We start from the raw sequence: 16,534 nt of genomic DNA on the forward strand, positions 1-16,534 counted from the left end.
AAACAAAAAAAACAAGATGAAGAAATAGAGAAAGAGAGTGATCGAAAGAGACAAGTTCGAAAGAGACAAGTGAGAGAGAGAGTGTGGCTCTTAAAAGTGCCGTTGTTTTGATTTGTGTGCGTGTGTGTATATATGTGTGTGTTGGTGAAGGCAAAAAGTGTTGCAATAAAGCTGTAAAACAGGAAAAAGCAAAAGATTATTAGAATAGCCTTTGTAGTAAATGAGCATTTCTTAATTGTTAGGACAGAGTAAATATAAATATTAATCAATCACAACCACTACACACAAATATCATATCAATAATACAAATCAATCATTATCGTACAAATGTCAGATTTGTACCACAGTCACTTGACACAAGCAAGTACATACACAAATCTATTTTTATTTAGGTCTACAAATAATGGAAACAGTGGTCTTTTTCTGTCCTGTTGCGTAAAATGCTTCTCAGAATATCCACTGCTCTCTCTTCTCAATGTCACACATAACTAAAGTAACAATTACCCTCAATTATGTCATGATGATTTCAGTGTCTTCTGAAATGGCAAAGTCTTACAAAAGTATGGCACCATAGTGTTACAGGATATTCTATCTATATCTCTCTATTTAATTGTGCATTGATTATATCAGGTATGAACGGTCATTGACATTAAGTCCCACTGAGCAGTCAAATCCTCTGGAAAGACTCCAGGTCCACTTTTTTATTCCAGTCCATCCCTGATTCTGGTAATTCCCCTTAGTTACACTTCTGACATTTACTTCGCACTTTGAATAAAACATTAACCACTGCAGCAACTCGTTGTTAATTGTTGTCTTCACAACACATGGACAAATACATGAGTTTAAACTGATTTTGGTAGCAGTGGTTAGCAGTGCCACAATCCAGCTGTGCCGGGAACAGCTGTGATTTGGCTGGATAGCGGCGGGTAGCCGTGTAAATGAGAATGCAACAGTAACAAATTAAACCTAATCTCCAGGGTTGACTACAACTAAAGAAATAACAGCAAATGTGTTGCGTGCTTTTTAACAAACAAACACCCATTGAGTTGAGATACTTACTGTAGTAAATTGGCGGGTGAAATGAGTGGTAAAAGTGATTATGGGTAAGAAGCGTGGGTCACGGTGCGTAACGTGACGTACCGTTGCCGCGGTAACCATTGAAAGTTTTCTGATTCGTAAGAATAATTATTAATAATATTCGATGCTATGACAGAAAATACATTTGTAAATCATAAATTATCGTAAAGGGTTTAATAACGTAAAGGGAACAATCTATTTAACACTGCCTCGGGCAATTCTTTAAAGCTACTCCATCTATAAATCGATAGTTAAATAACAAACAATTTACTGTTATTTAGACAACAAAAATAGCAACAAATTCAATATAATAAATTATAAAAGGAGGACGTTTCCTAAACTAGAAAACAACATTTACCGCTGCCCAGTGTGTGACGTTGTTGAACCAGGGAATCCGTGTGTCCACCACGACAAATTAGCTTCATTGACTTTGTATGTGTGTTGTTTCCGTGGTCCCGACACGTAATTTCAACACATTCCGTGCCACCACCACGTATATCGGGATTAAGGGCTCGTGTTCATTTCACGCATTTCTTTGAGATCAGGTTGGACTTTTGGCCTTATGCTCCTCAGCACCTCTCCTTGATGGCCCATTGTAGTGTGACATGGGCGGGGGTCTAAAGCCTGGCTTACACTGCGATTTGTTTAGGATTGTACTTGTCAGACTGTATGAACATAATTATCTTTTCACACTGTAGAAGATCAGTTGTCAGACTGTACAACAGTCAAGATGCGTTAAAAACGGTTGCACGCAAGAAAACCTGTCTGGAGTTTTACATCATCAACCCATACACGTTCAGTCACTGCGAGCTGCATGGGATGTGGAGCTGTAATTTTGGCTATCATTAAAAGTATATGAATGGCGGCAATACAAGTGTATTTACACAGAATAGTGCAAGCAGCATAACACACCCACATGAAACAGCAGCACAACCAGTGTTTATCAGAGCAAAGGCAACGAATCATATGAATTATGTCAGCAGAGGACAAGGGCACCTGAGTTTATGAGGTTGGAAGAAATGTCTAGCATTAATTTAGATCATGGCTTGTTTGCCAAATATGTGTGCCAAATTTTATGACAGCCAGAAGTTCCTCGGAGCTAAAATTTGTTCGCAACCACCATTAATCGGCTGTCAGTGACTGTGAACGTGTCAAACTAACGATCAAAGTCTACAGATTTTAGACTAGGATTGTAAGGAATCTTTTAGGATTTTCAAAATGTGTCTCAGATGACCAAATCGTTGACATTGGTAATACGTCACCTATAAATAATATATCAAAAAAAAAAACAGGGTAACGTTCATTATCAGCGTGGATTTGCGCAGTTTGTCAGTTAACAACGGCTCTGTGTAGTAACAGCTGCTCGATGTGAAATCAGCACCTGATGGTATTTACCGCTGATTAGAGAACCGGCTTTACTGACGAGATGCGCATTAACGATTGGCCAATATATATCGTGCACCCCTAGTCACCTTGTAGAGATTTAGAGAAGAAGTGTATCTTCTAAGCTTAAATTTATTTTAAAGAAAATAATGTAAAAGTAAATAAGCAGTTAACTCAAGCAAAAACATTCCAAGGTGTCAGTGTTGTCAGTTAAGATGTTCTAAAAAGTCTATTTCAAAATATTTCATAAACATCACAGGATAATACACAGCTCAAACTTGTGATTTTTGTCTCAAAATATATCATTGTTTTCTGCTCCTTTTATTTGCTTCGCTTCCTACGGCACCCCGCACATGACATGCAAGAAAAAAAATAGTAGGCTAAATTGTGTGCACAATTTACTAATTCATTCCCTCTATGTACTAAACGTGCACACGATTACTATTGCGTTCCCTAGATTTACTATTTCGTTCACTCGATTTTTAAATTGTGCACACGATTTAGCAAATGGAGGGAACACAAAAGTAATCGTGTGCACGTTTTAGTACATTGAGGGAACGAATTAGTCAATTGTGCGCACAATTTTTTTTTTTTTTTCTTGCATGTCATGTGCGGGCTCCGTAGCTTCTTGCCTTGTGCCCCTGATAATTTTCTTTTTTCACTCATTTTTTAGAAATGATTCACATAAATGGCAAAACTATTTTAACTGTGTGCGCCATACATAATTAATGCATTATGATAATGTACTATAATTACGTCATGACCAGAAAGTGTTTACATTAGTCCAACACGACATGTTGTCAAATCTCTGATTGTTGATGTCAATTTTATTTTAATTTAACATTATTTTAATCAGTTTGATGATTGATCAATAATACAATTCTGTTAACAGACAGAAATTATTTTTCTTAATATAGGAGCACATCATGGTCACAAGAGGGTGCACTTCTGACAAGTTAATCTTAAATATAGGCCTAACTTAAATCCAGGATCAAAATGATGGGTTCAAATGTAGACCTGCTTATTTTTAATGGTCTTTTTTATCACTGCTTGTCCTATTTTGGCACAATCCCTAAATTGAACTTGAGTAGTTTTACTAAGGGCACCCATCTAACCTGAATTTGAACTATGTCAAACATATTCTACCTGCCTTCCTGATATAAATTACTATGAATTTGTAATTAATACTGAGACATTAATTTGGGCAAAGACCAATAATGACTTCTGTAAAACCTGACTTAAAATTGAGGACTTGCAACTCTACTTGGACTTGCCTATCTTGACTCTGGACTTGAATACAAAGACTTGAGACTTACTTGCAGGGTTGGAGAGTAACGGAATACATGTAACGGCGTTACGTTATCAGGATACAAAAAAATCCAGTAACTGTAATCCGTTACAGTTACGTCAAAAAAACGTAATAATCAGATTATAGTTACATTTTGAAAAAAAGGGGGAATACTTTCAGGATTATAATGGTTTCATTTAAAACTAAATAAATCAGTATTTTGGCATAATAACACTATATTAAGCGCAGCTTGATTAATGACCCACGCGAGTCACGTGTGCCACCCGCTGGTGCATGCGCAAATAACAGCTGTCTACAATCTCCTCATACGCAGATCGAATCACTGCTGCAAAAACGCGTTCATTTCATGGAAATTCCGCTGCTATTTTGTTTAAAAAGAAGAAGTTGCAAACAACGTTGAACAGTGCAAACTGTGCCTTCCAGCAAAGAAAACACTTTCTTCAGCGAAGGATTCGACATCCATCCTAAAGAAGCATTTGCACTTTTAAAAATTAGTTTTATATTTGCAAAGATACAAATATATATATATATATATATATATATATATATATATATATATATATATATTTGTATTGTTGAAGAAACATTTTCCAGTGTCAAAAAAATGTGTTCTTATTATATTTGCTTGGAAAAAAATTAATTTGTATTCTCTATTTTCCTGTTGAAGAAACATTTCCTTAAAATTCTTTCTTATTATATTTTCTTCAAAATAAAAAAATAATCTGTAATACCAATACCATGCACTAGATGTCTGTATAGTCCTTTACATATATATCAATTCAGGGCTGTGAAATTCTTAAGTAATAAATAATAATTATAATAATAATTCCTTACATTTATATAGCGCTTTTCTAGTCACTCAAAGCGCTTACATAGTCAGGGGGTATCTCCTCATCCACCACCAGTGTGCAGCATCCACCTGGATGATGCGACGGCAGCCATAGTGCGCCAGAACACCCACCACACACCAGCTTACTGGTGGAGAGGAGACAGAGTGATGAAGCCAATCAACAGATATGGGGATTGTTAAGAGGCCATGATGGTCAGAGGCCAATGGGCGAATTGAGCCAGGATGCCGAGGTCACACCTCTACTCTTTTCGAAAGACATCCTGGGATTTTTAATGACCACAGAGAGTCAGGACCTCGGTTTAACGTCTCATCCGAAGGACGGTGCTTGTTGACAGTATAGTGTCCCCATCACTACACTGGGGCGCTAGGACCCACACAGACCACAGGGTGAGCACCCCCTGCTGGCCTCACTAAATGTTGTTGTTTTTAAAAAAATTATATTTGACCTTGAAGTAATCCAGAAGTAATCCAAAAGTAATCAGTTACATTACTTTCATATTGTGGTACTTGGATTACGTTACTGAATACTTTTTTTTTTTTGTAATTAGTAACTGTAACGAAATACATTTTTAAAGTAACCCTCCCAAGCCTGCTTACTTGTGACTTGCAAAACAATGACTTGGCCTCACCTCTGGTGTTGAACCAACAAACCACTATCCCAGTGTTGCCAGATTGGAACTGTAATATGGTACTATAAGCTCAAAAAGATAATATTTGGAAGAATTATTGTACACTGTCCAAATGGACATACTACATATTTTTATCTACTAGACTAGACAAACAAATTTTTTACAGGACCTTCAAATTACTACAACAAATAACTAGGACATATTTTTGGACATAGACATTACTCAATGGTCATAAGACATAGCCTACCACTGCCATTTTAGGATATTTTAGCTCTTTCTACATTTTCTTATTGCACAACATTTCACTTCTGCTCGACTCTATACGCATTATATAATCAATAAAACTGAACCTAGATTGAACTGCACCACTTGTGTCTGTTTCATGGTCTCCCAGGTACCTGTCTCCTTGGCTCCATTGCCCAACCAGATGATCAGATAACCACAGATCTCTGCAATTAGTTAAAATTCCTTTTTCTTTCTTTTTTTTTTTCTTTCAAAATTCTGCATTGTGTATTCTTTCTGTTAATTGCATAAAGGGATAACACATTAATTGATCTTTTAAATAAAGAACATTAAAAAAATATATTTTTGGCAAACAAAGCGGATTTACAATAAAAAATTAAAACATGGAAGAATTATTGTGTGATTATTCCTTAGAAATTAAGATATAATAATTTTAGTAGTATTAGTTGTATGTACATTCTACTGAACAAACTATATATTTCTGATGTAATGTTAAACTCAGAGCGTCATGCGAGATTCATATATTTTTGTGGCTTAATATTTACAGATAGTCCACATCACGATTTGATTTAAGTGTAGGCTAATTAATGACCTTCCTTTGATTAATTCATCCAATTTTTGACAAATTCCATGACACTCCGCGTTATACAGTCAATTCCGTTGAATGGATTCCATGATTTTGTTCCCGTTTCCAAATTACAAACTCCACCTCTGAGTCGCTGTTGTTGGTATCCTGCGTGTCGCCAGATGTTGAGGTGTGCAGACCGTGCACAAACACCATTTAGTGTCTGTATTGAGCTAATTTCGTGACTTTGTTTTGGCATGGTTGACTTTGGAAAAAAACACCTTCTGGATTTCCGAAATTATCATTCATTATGCACATTTAATCATTATTGATCGTACAGCGTACAGAGATCAAAATGATTGTACAAATATGATAATTATTGTACGTCTGGCAACATTGTGTTGTACGTCTGAGATCGCTGCAACTGCAGGAGGTTCATGTGCAAACTTTAGATATCAAGGAATGTTTACTTGCCACAGCAAGATCTTAGTCTGGACCAAAAGTTGCAGCAGAGCACAGATTTCAAGCAAAAACTTAAGAATTGCTTGCAAATTACACAGCTACTGAAGGTACACATAATATAGGCATGTGAATCAGAGGCCTAGAATCATTGCTGTCAAAATACTTGGGTGCTGAATTTATATGTATTACATATTTTAAGAATTTGACTGCAAGTATTTTATATCAGTACTGCAATGAATGTTGTGGAGCAAGCAATGGTCTTTTCAAAGTTATAAATTAAAACTCCAGAAAGGGAGTCAAAATAAGACTGTCCGCACACTACTTTTATACTTTTATATATTTGCTTTTTAAACACTAAACCATAGGAAAAAGTTGAATCTTACATACTGAACATTTTTACATTTGCAAAAGCAAGTCATCACATTTTAGTTTTAGGAGCAATAATAGGTACACTGTATAAAATGACTGTAAAATGAACTGACATTTTGTAAAACAGTGACATGTAATTTTTGTATATAGAAAAACATTGAAAATGTGTTAAATTTACAGTAATGTTTTGAAAATAATAAAACTAACATTGAACACAAAACAGTACATTTTACAGAAAGGTGTTAATAATTTTGGTAGAATTCATAATTACTGGATTTTTATTATTATTGTGTAGATAGTAAAAGACATAATAATTGAAACTAGATTCCTCTTACCTCTGAACACTCTTTTTCTGATCTTTTTAATTTCTTTGGAGATTTGAAGGGCTTGACTGGCAGAAACTTTCTACAACTAAATGAGAGCTAAACTGAGATTTGTTGTCTTTGGACTCCCAGGTGCGGTCTCAAATATCAATATTCATTTAGATTATTTGTTATCAAACATTTATCCTTTTGCTAATACATAAGGTGTGATTTTTGACACTGATCTAAATTTTGAAAATCAGATAAGTGCTTTGGTGAAGAGCAGCTTTTTCAACTAAGGCACATAGCCAAATTAAAATATAGAGACGCTTCCGAAGTGAATGAGTCTTCAGAGAGTTGTGAGCAATAGCGCGAGACCCAGCTATTATACACATTTTTTGACTTTTCTTTCCACCTAAAGCCGAGTTCAGACTGCAGGATTTTCAAAGTAGTCGGGTCACTGTTCTTTTCACACTGCATGACTATCTTGGCCAGCATTTAGTCACTGCTGTGTTCACATTGTGATCCATCGTCCAGTGTTTTTTTTTTTTTTTTTTTGATTAAAAAGCTAGAAATTCTATTAAACTATATTATTGTGCTCGCCACACAAATAGATGGATGATCAGACTGGGTTCAGGAAGCTGCTGCGGATGACAGCAGAGGATATATATATATATATAATTTTTCTGTTTGTATTGCTCTATATTCTGTATTTACTTTATTTCTTGTGCAGGTGAAACGTTCAGTTCCCTCAGTTTCCAGTACAGGGTTGGGGTCAGCACTATTTCTGAGATTGTTATGGAAACCTGTGCCGCTCTGTACAAGGTCATGAAAAAAGACTTCCTCAAGGTACTCTCTGATTAACAACATTTACTAAAATGCTGTGCTAATAACTTTTAATAATGTATAACTTTTAGTAAAATTAGCTTAAAAGTAAAGATCTATGTCATTAAAATGCAACATACAAATAAATGCATCAGTTATATGTGACTCTAGACTCATAATGTAAATATGAGGTTAGGAAAATCTAAATTTGACTTCAATAATTAATTTCACTATGATTTCAATCTTTGACTCAATAAGACTATGAATTCACAGAATGTTCTTTACATTATGTAAGATTAATTTATGTGGAAAACCGTAAATCACCAATAAAATGACTATGCCTGTTTTCACATATTAATCATAACTAAAACGTTATTGTTATATTTTCCACAGTATTTGCATTTTAAAATCTCACTGCTTTTTGTATTTTAATATATTTATTTGGTAGTAGTCAGTGATGCCTTAAATAATGAATTAATATTTACAGTTCTTCAGAACTTTTTTTATTTGTATACTGTGTCAAATATAAGTTTAATAAATGTTCATATTTAACAGTTCTTCTTTTATTTTGCTAGACACCATCCACAGACGCAGATTGGCGGGGAATAGCCCATGAGTTTCAATCTAAATGGCAATTCCCACATTGCCTTGGAGCACTTGATGGTGTAAACATCGGTATACAGCCTCCAGCAAAAAGTGACAGTATCTACCATAATTACAAGTCCAGCTTCTCTGTGATAATGATGGCTGCTGTAGATTCCAATTACAAGTTCATTTATGCCAGTGTGGGTACCCAAGGTAGAGTTTCTGATGCTGGACTATTTGCTCAGTCAGACTTGCGTCAAGCGATGGATCAGGGCCGGCTGAACTTTCCTCCACCCGAACCATTGCCCGGCAGTGACATTATGATGCCATACATGTTTGTGGGTGATGAGGCATATCCTTTGAGGTGTGACCTCATGAAGCCATATCCTTACAGGCAAATGGACCATAGTCAACGAGTACTGAACTACCGTCTGTCCAGAGCACGGCGAGTGGTAGAAAATGCATTCTTGCCAACAGGTTATGAGTTTTTAGGAGCACCATATGCTTGGAGCCAGACAAGGTAGTTAAAATAACTATGGCCTCCCTATGCGTCCCTAACTTCCTCTGTGAGCGCAGGTCTGAGGCATACACACCTCCAGCCTTTGCAGACTGGGAGAACAATGACCACAACATAGTTGAAGGAAACTGGACGAATCAAGGAACAGGGTCTTTCCAACCAGTGGATCATAGAAGGGAACGTAATGCATCTGTTGTGGCAAAAATGCAACGAAACCTTCTGTGTGACCATTTTCTCTCACCTCCAGGTTGTGTTCCTTGGCAGGAGAAACACATTTAGTATTAAGGATGTCTGAGTATTATTTTGTAGTGGAGAAAACACTGTGCTTTATTCTGTCAGATGTCATACTGTAGCATCTTGTAATGTTTTTTATTTGAAAGAAAACTGCCTTTCTTAAAAAAAAAAACATGGTGCTTCTATAATTGATCTTAGGCATGAGGCATGAATGCTTTGTATATACTGTGTTCGGATCATAAAACCTGTGTATAGTTTGACATCAATGTTTCAAATAGTATGTACAAACTCAGATTTTTTTTTCTATCAAACATTTATTGATAAAGTGCAAACCTTGAAAGTGCTATGCTTTTCATTGAAGTCCTCAGCATTACTGAAAAAATTCAGACTTTTTTTTTAAACTGCAAATGTAAAATTACTTTTATAAATTTGTCTTAACACAAAGCAGCTATGAAGGAAAAGTACAACAATCTGAATAAAACAAAGTAAGTCAACAGAAGAGCTTTTCACAGAGTTTCACTGGCATCATAAGGTGGCAATGTTTGCAAAAAACTTTGAGGTCGAGAACCCTGAAGTGGCATATGTTGCATGTAGGACTGTACTGGCGGCAAAGGTGTAACAATGGGTTGTAATGTGTATGGTGCCAATTGTGAATGTGAGGAAGAGGATCTATTTCTTTCACTATCTTGAGCATCATGTTCATAATGTTCCTTTTCAGGCTGGTAACAATGGCTGTGTTTTGAAGTAGCCTTAATTCAGCCGCTACCTGGTTTCCAAAAGTGGTGAATGTATCCGGTGTAGGGTCGACCTCAACTTTTGCTGCCATTTCCTTCAAAACAGCTAGCTTCTGCAGCTCAACATCAGATACTGATCTAGCTTTGCATTTTATTTCCCTTGTGCTTGACTCCACCCCTGCATTTCTGCTGGAATTTGATGGGGAATCTAAACATTCAACAGGGGAGGAGGTATGTGATGTAGGTGTTGGTGTATTAGGCCTAGACAGTGGTGTCTGCAACTCATTGAGAGAATCTGTACTATAATCAGGATCATAGTCATCCGGGTCTTCTGTGTTGTCCTCGTCACTGGGTGGCAAATGAAGCTGGAAAAAAGGTAAAACACAACAGTGGTGTCAGTGAATATTACAATTCTATGTAAATGGCAAATAATTATCATCATTCTCCATTTTCAAATTCATTGATTATTACAACATACATTGGTATTTAATAATGAATGTAATAATTTTGAACATGTAATACTTTTTCAACTTTCATAGCTCATAGCATAACTTATTTTGTAATAATTTAATTAAAAATGCATGCAGAGTATGCAATATATAGTACAGAACATTGCATTTTTAGCACATTGAGGTTTATTTATGTATATTTTTGCACACAATAAAACTGGTGTTATTTAATGTATTAAAAGTACAGATAAATATATTGACTGAAATAGTACTGCTTCCGAACTGTACATTGTGTATAGAGAAAAATGTGTTTGTAAACTTATAGTGGTCTCACATGGACGTTGAACAAAATGTTTTTTTTATAAAATCCATAACCCTGAGAAGCCACCTCTGCCTAGGTGTCAGGGGTTTGTTCCCACTCCCACTAGGTTTTGGTTTAATTAACCTTGAGAACTGTTGTTTATATGCATAAAGGTTCCAGAATATGATGTGCAAACATATTTGTAAATGCATGACAAAAAATAATATAGCATTTACTACACGTTGTTCGTTTATATTACAGCATACTGTAATATTAACTATAGTCAATTGTTAGACTATAGTGAATATTGAGTTACACTACAATTTACTGTATTACATTTACTATATTATGGTTCACAAACACTTTAATATACTGTAGTATTTTTTCATCACGTAGTATCCTTTATTATTAACTATTATGAGAACGAAGGCTCTATTGGGACAGAAAATCAACTTATTTTGCTCACCTGGCTGTTGAAGGGAATTACCAATTTCTCTCCAACATTTTTCTTTTTCGACCCGATTGTGGTACAGCTCAGAGGAAACATCAAACAGACACGAGTGCTCCTGCCAAATTTCTACTAATTTTTCCTCCATTTCTTGGCACCAAATAGACAGAGAAGAAGCCTTTTAGTGTAACGAAGCCATGCTTGCTGATATTGTGGTCTATAACTCCTCCCCGAACTCCCCGCTGCTCTGTATCTTGCTCTCTCATTGGCTGTCGGTTATCACCGATGTAGTTTTCAGTCAGAACACTTTTCACACAGCATGATTTTGAATCGCCGACAGGTCCATATATTTAGCATGCCAAATATCTCACGGGCATCGGCGACTCGTCAGTGATTCTCTCAGATCGCGTCTTTGCTCATTCACACTGTGTGATTGTCACTCGCGTGAACGAGCACCGATTTCCCTGTGATTTCGAGCATTTGTGGGTGATTTCTCAAAACCTGTCGGCGAGCCAAAAACTGTGCTAAAATCATGCAGTCTGAATGCAGCTTAATTTGGAACTTTTGAAAGTTAATAATATAGCAAGTTGCGGATTAGGGTCAGCAATATCCTTATCTTATCTAAAATATTCAAAATTTGAAATAATTTCAATTTATTTAATTTATTATTAGGTTTTTGTTTATTTTAATAACAATATCTGGCAACATTGCATCGCCAGCATTAGTCTGGCAGTAATCAGAAAAGGCAGTGGCTATTTACACTAAGTGCATATAGCTTTAGATATTAAAATAGCAGGATTTTCTGCTATTTATAATACCTATTGCAAATAGTGGCTTTTATCTGCACCTCATTATTGTAGTACATTATAAAATAGTAGCCTATGCAATAATTATTAATGAGTGTAAATTTAAATTTTAATTCAAATTATAAAATTGATTGGGACAATAAAGCCCTCCCTACACCTACCCTTACCCTACCCAATACTCTTTTTTTTTTAGACTTCGTCTCGACACGTAAAAAACTCACCTGGCTTTCACAGAAGCAAAACTACCTGGCTTCCACGGACAAAAACTCACCTGGCTTTCACAGAAGTGAAACTACCAGGCTTCCATGGAAAGGAATTCACCTGGCTTTCACAGAAACTAAACCACCTGGCTTCCACGGACACGAACTCCACAGAACCCGCACCAAAGATTACACTTATTTATGTTACCAACGGGCCTCTTCCTTTAAATAAGGGGAGACCAAAAGAAAATGAACTACAATGTTCCCAAAAAATTTAACAAATTTATTGGCAAATAAATCGATAACAATATATATCAAATTCAGAAAAGAAACTACATTGTAGAACAAAAAGTCATTCCCCCCCATGAAAGATGTAAATAGCCAGCTAACCTCTTATGGACCCCTATACAATCCCAACTTTAGCACACATCACAATTCCAAGCAGGGCCGGCCCTCACCAATTTGCTGCCCTAGGCAAGATTTTACCTGGCGCCCCATGCATCACAGCCCATTTCACCCTGTCATTGTGTTCATGATTTAGCATATATATATATATATATATATACACACACACACACACACACACACATTACAGCAGAACTGTTTCCAACACTCATAATAAATCATCATATTAGAATGATTTCTAAAGGATCATGTGATAGACTGGATGTCACATGTGACACTGAAGAATGGAGTAATGATGCTGAAAATTCAGCTTTTCATCACAGAAATAAATGATAATTTAAAGTATAATAAATTGAAAACAAATTATTTTAAATTGTAATAATATATCACAATATTAATTTTTTTCTGTATTTTTGATCAAATAAATGCACGCTTGATGAGCAGAAGAAACTTCTTTCAAAAACATTAAAGATAGTAATGTTTCCAAATTTTGGCCTGTACTGTATCCCCCCAAAACTGCACAACTGTAGAGTAAAACATTATAAAAAAAGTGATAATAAAAAATGCGTCTTAAAACTGACATGATTGTACAAAATCACAGTCTGGGGACTCAGAACTCAGAACAACTGCTAACATTAAGTTTAAGGTAAAAATAACTGCCATGAAATTATAGTATCTTACTCCTATGCAATAAATTGTTCTTTCACTACATCTCTTTACCTCTGTCTTTATCCTCTTCTCTACTTTTTGGCACTGTATCTATCGCAGACTATGCTCATTTATAATGTGTCATGTAAATTCGGCCTTCCGTCACAATCAGGAAACTTTCACTGTGTCTAGAACTGGCGCGAGCTGCCAGGCCCGTTTCTACGAGCTGTGTGTTAACAAAAGCAGTACTGTCTACATTGGATGTGGCGTCGGGCACGCTACACAACAAATTACCAACAACTGATTGTGCGCGCGCTCTGTTTCTGACGCACTTCAAGCACTCGATGGGCGGGGGAAGATTGAAGAGCCTGACTTTTTTTTTTTTTTTTTTTTGCTTTATTTGGTAGTATTTCGAATTAATGGTTTTGAAGTGAGGTTCAAACAAGAAAAAAAAACATAAAAAGAGAAAACACCCTACTAGCCAGTACGATTCACAACATCTATACACGTAGCGCTGGAGGCATACAGCGCACACCTATCGATACTGGCTAGATGGGGAAATCAAAACAAAACAAACTCAAGAAGAACAGCGATCAACTAAACCTAATACAAAACAAAAAAAACATAATTAACGATACAAATTAATACACAAAAATAACCACAAATTGCATTCTTGGACAGAATTTTCATTTTTGGGTGAATTATCACTTTAACCAATTTAAATTCTATATAGCTTTTAACTCATTTAAATTCACTCATTTGTACAGTGAGTGTATCAATGAATCATCACAATGCAAGTAAACTGAACTTTTTTTAAATTCTTTTTTTCAAGGTTGGCACTTGAAAAAATGACCAAAATGACCAAATGACGAATTCTGACCCCCTGACGCATGTGGTAGGGCATCCAGATCATCAGTAACTACAAGTCAAGCAAATCCACTCCAACGGTCACGGACGTCTCCTTCCTTAATGAGTTAAATGACTTTTATGCTCGCTTCAACAGCGACAGCAAGGAGACAGCCACCAAAATTACACACTCAGCAGACCACCAACCTCTCAATCTCACCTCCACAGATGACCACCTTGTACTGAGCCGGATAAACGCACGCAATGCTGCTGGCCCTGATGGCATTCCTGGACGTGTGCTTAGGGCATGTGCAAAGCAGCTTGCAGGGGTCTTCACAGACATTTTCAACCTGTCCCTCACCCAAGCAACTGTGCCAACATGTTCTAAGTCCACATCCATTGTGCCAGTACCAAAACACTCCTCCCCAATGTGCCTGGATGACTATCGCCCCGTAGCACTCACACACATCATTATGAAGTACTTCGAGCGCCTGGTCCTAGCACACCTCAAAGACTGCCTCCCACCGAAACTGGACCCACACCAATTTGCCTACCGTAGGAATAGGAGCACAGAGGATGCAGTATGCACAGTGCTGCACTCTGCACTCACACACCTGGACCATAACAACACGTATGTTAGGATGTTGTTTGTTGACTTCAGTTCAGCATTTAACACCGTCATTCCCTCCAAGCTGACCACAAAACTTGGAGACCTGGACATTAACATCTCTCTCTGCAACTGGATTATGGACTTTCTGACCAACAGGCCTCAGCATGTTAGGTCAGGCCACACCCACTCCACAACCATCACACTTAACACTGGCGTACCACAGGGCTGTGTGCTGAGCCCATTCCTCTACTCCCTTTACACCCACGACTGCAAGCCTGTGCATGGATCCAACTCCATCATTAAGTTTGCAGACGACACCACGGTGATTGGCCTCATCACAGACAACGATGAGACTGCCTACAGGGAAGAGGTACAGCACCTGGCCACATGGTGCGCTGACAATAACCTGCTCCTTAACACCAATAAGACTAAGGAGCTCATTGTGGACTTCAGGAAGAAGAAAGGACCATGCATGACCCCATCCACATTAACGGGATGGTTGTTGAACGTGTCTCCAGCTTCAAGTTCCTGGGAACCACCATCTCGGAGGACCTGTCCTGGGCCACAAACACCACCAGCCTGGTCAAGAAGGCTCACCAGTGCCTTTTCTTCCTCAGGACACTGAAGAAGAACCAGCTGTCTTCAGCCATCCTGGTGAACTTCTACCGGTATGCGATTGAGAGCATCCTGACCAGTTGCATCACAGTCTGGTATGGGAACTGCTCAGTGGCTGACCACAAGGCACTGCAGAGGGTGGTCAAAACTGCCCAACACATCACAGGGACACCACTTCCTGCCCTTGAGGACATCCAGAGGAAATGCTGTCTACGTCAAGCTCGCAGCATTCTCAAGGACTCCCCTCACCCTGACCATGGACTGTTTAACCTCCTGCCCTCCGGGAGGCGCTTCAGGAGCCTCCGGACAAGGACCACAAGACTCAGGAACAGCTTTTTCCCTAAAGTTGTCTCCTTGCTGAACTCTGCCCTCTGACACCCCTCAACACCACACACACAGACTCATCCCCCTCTTCAACACTCCAACTGATTTATTTATTTATTCACAACAAGCAAAAAATCAGTAACTTGTTATTACTTGCACTACTGTCTGTTCATCCAGGAACTCTGAATAATCAATTTCCACACTGAAATATTTTCTATGCACTTTACTGTCTATTGCAATAGTGTAATTATGTTCATATGTTCATAGTTCTGCCTATAGTGTACATACACTATACATAATCCATCTGTGTAGTATGTTCATAGTACACCTCTGTATATCATGCCAATAGTATTTAAAATCTGTAAATTATGTCCATAATTCTTATCTGTATAGTTATTGTACATATTATAGACCTTGTATATTTTGTACTTACTGCTTATTGCACTTCTGGTTAGATGCTAACTGCATTTTGTTGCCTTGTACCTACATGTGCAGGGACAATAAAGTTGAATCTAATCTAATCTAAATCTAATCTAATTAGTGCTGTACTTGAATCATGAGACAAGCCAGAATCCTGGTGAAATGTCCTGGTGCTTGGTGACAAGGAAAACTCAGAAGATGATACTACAAGCAGCCAATCTGTGTTTCAAACTTTTCTTTGAATATGACATCTACTACCCAAAGCCCTCTGCTCCCATTTGAGAGTTTTTGGAACACACAATCTTTAATAGTTCCTTCTGCACACTGTCTCCTCCTTAAATACTTTATTTTATTGATCATCAGTAGGTCCAGCAGCTA

This window comes from Carassius gibelio, chromosome A4, assembly GCF_023724105.1.
Source record: "Carassius gibelio isolate Cgi1373 ecotype wild population from Czech Republic chromosome A4, carGib1.2-hapl.c, whole genome shotgun sequence".
Lineage (NCBI taxonomy): Eukaryota > Metazoa > Chordata > Actinopteri > Cypriniformes > Cyprinidae > Carassius > Carassius gibelio.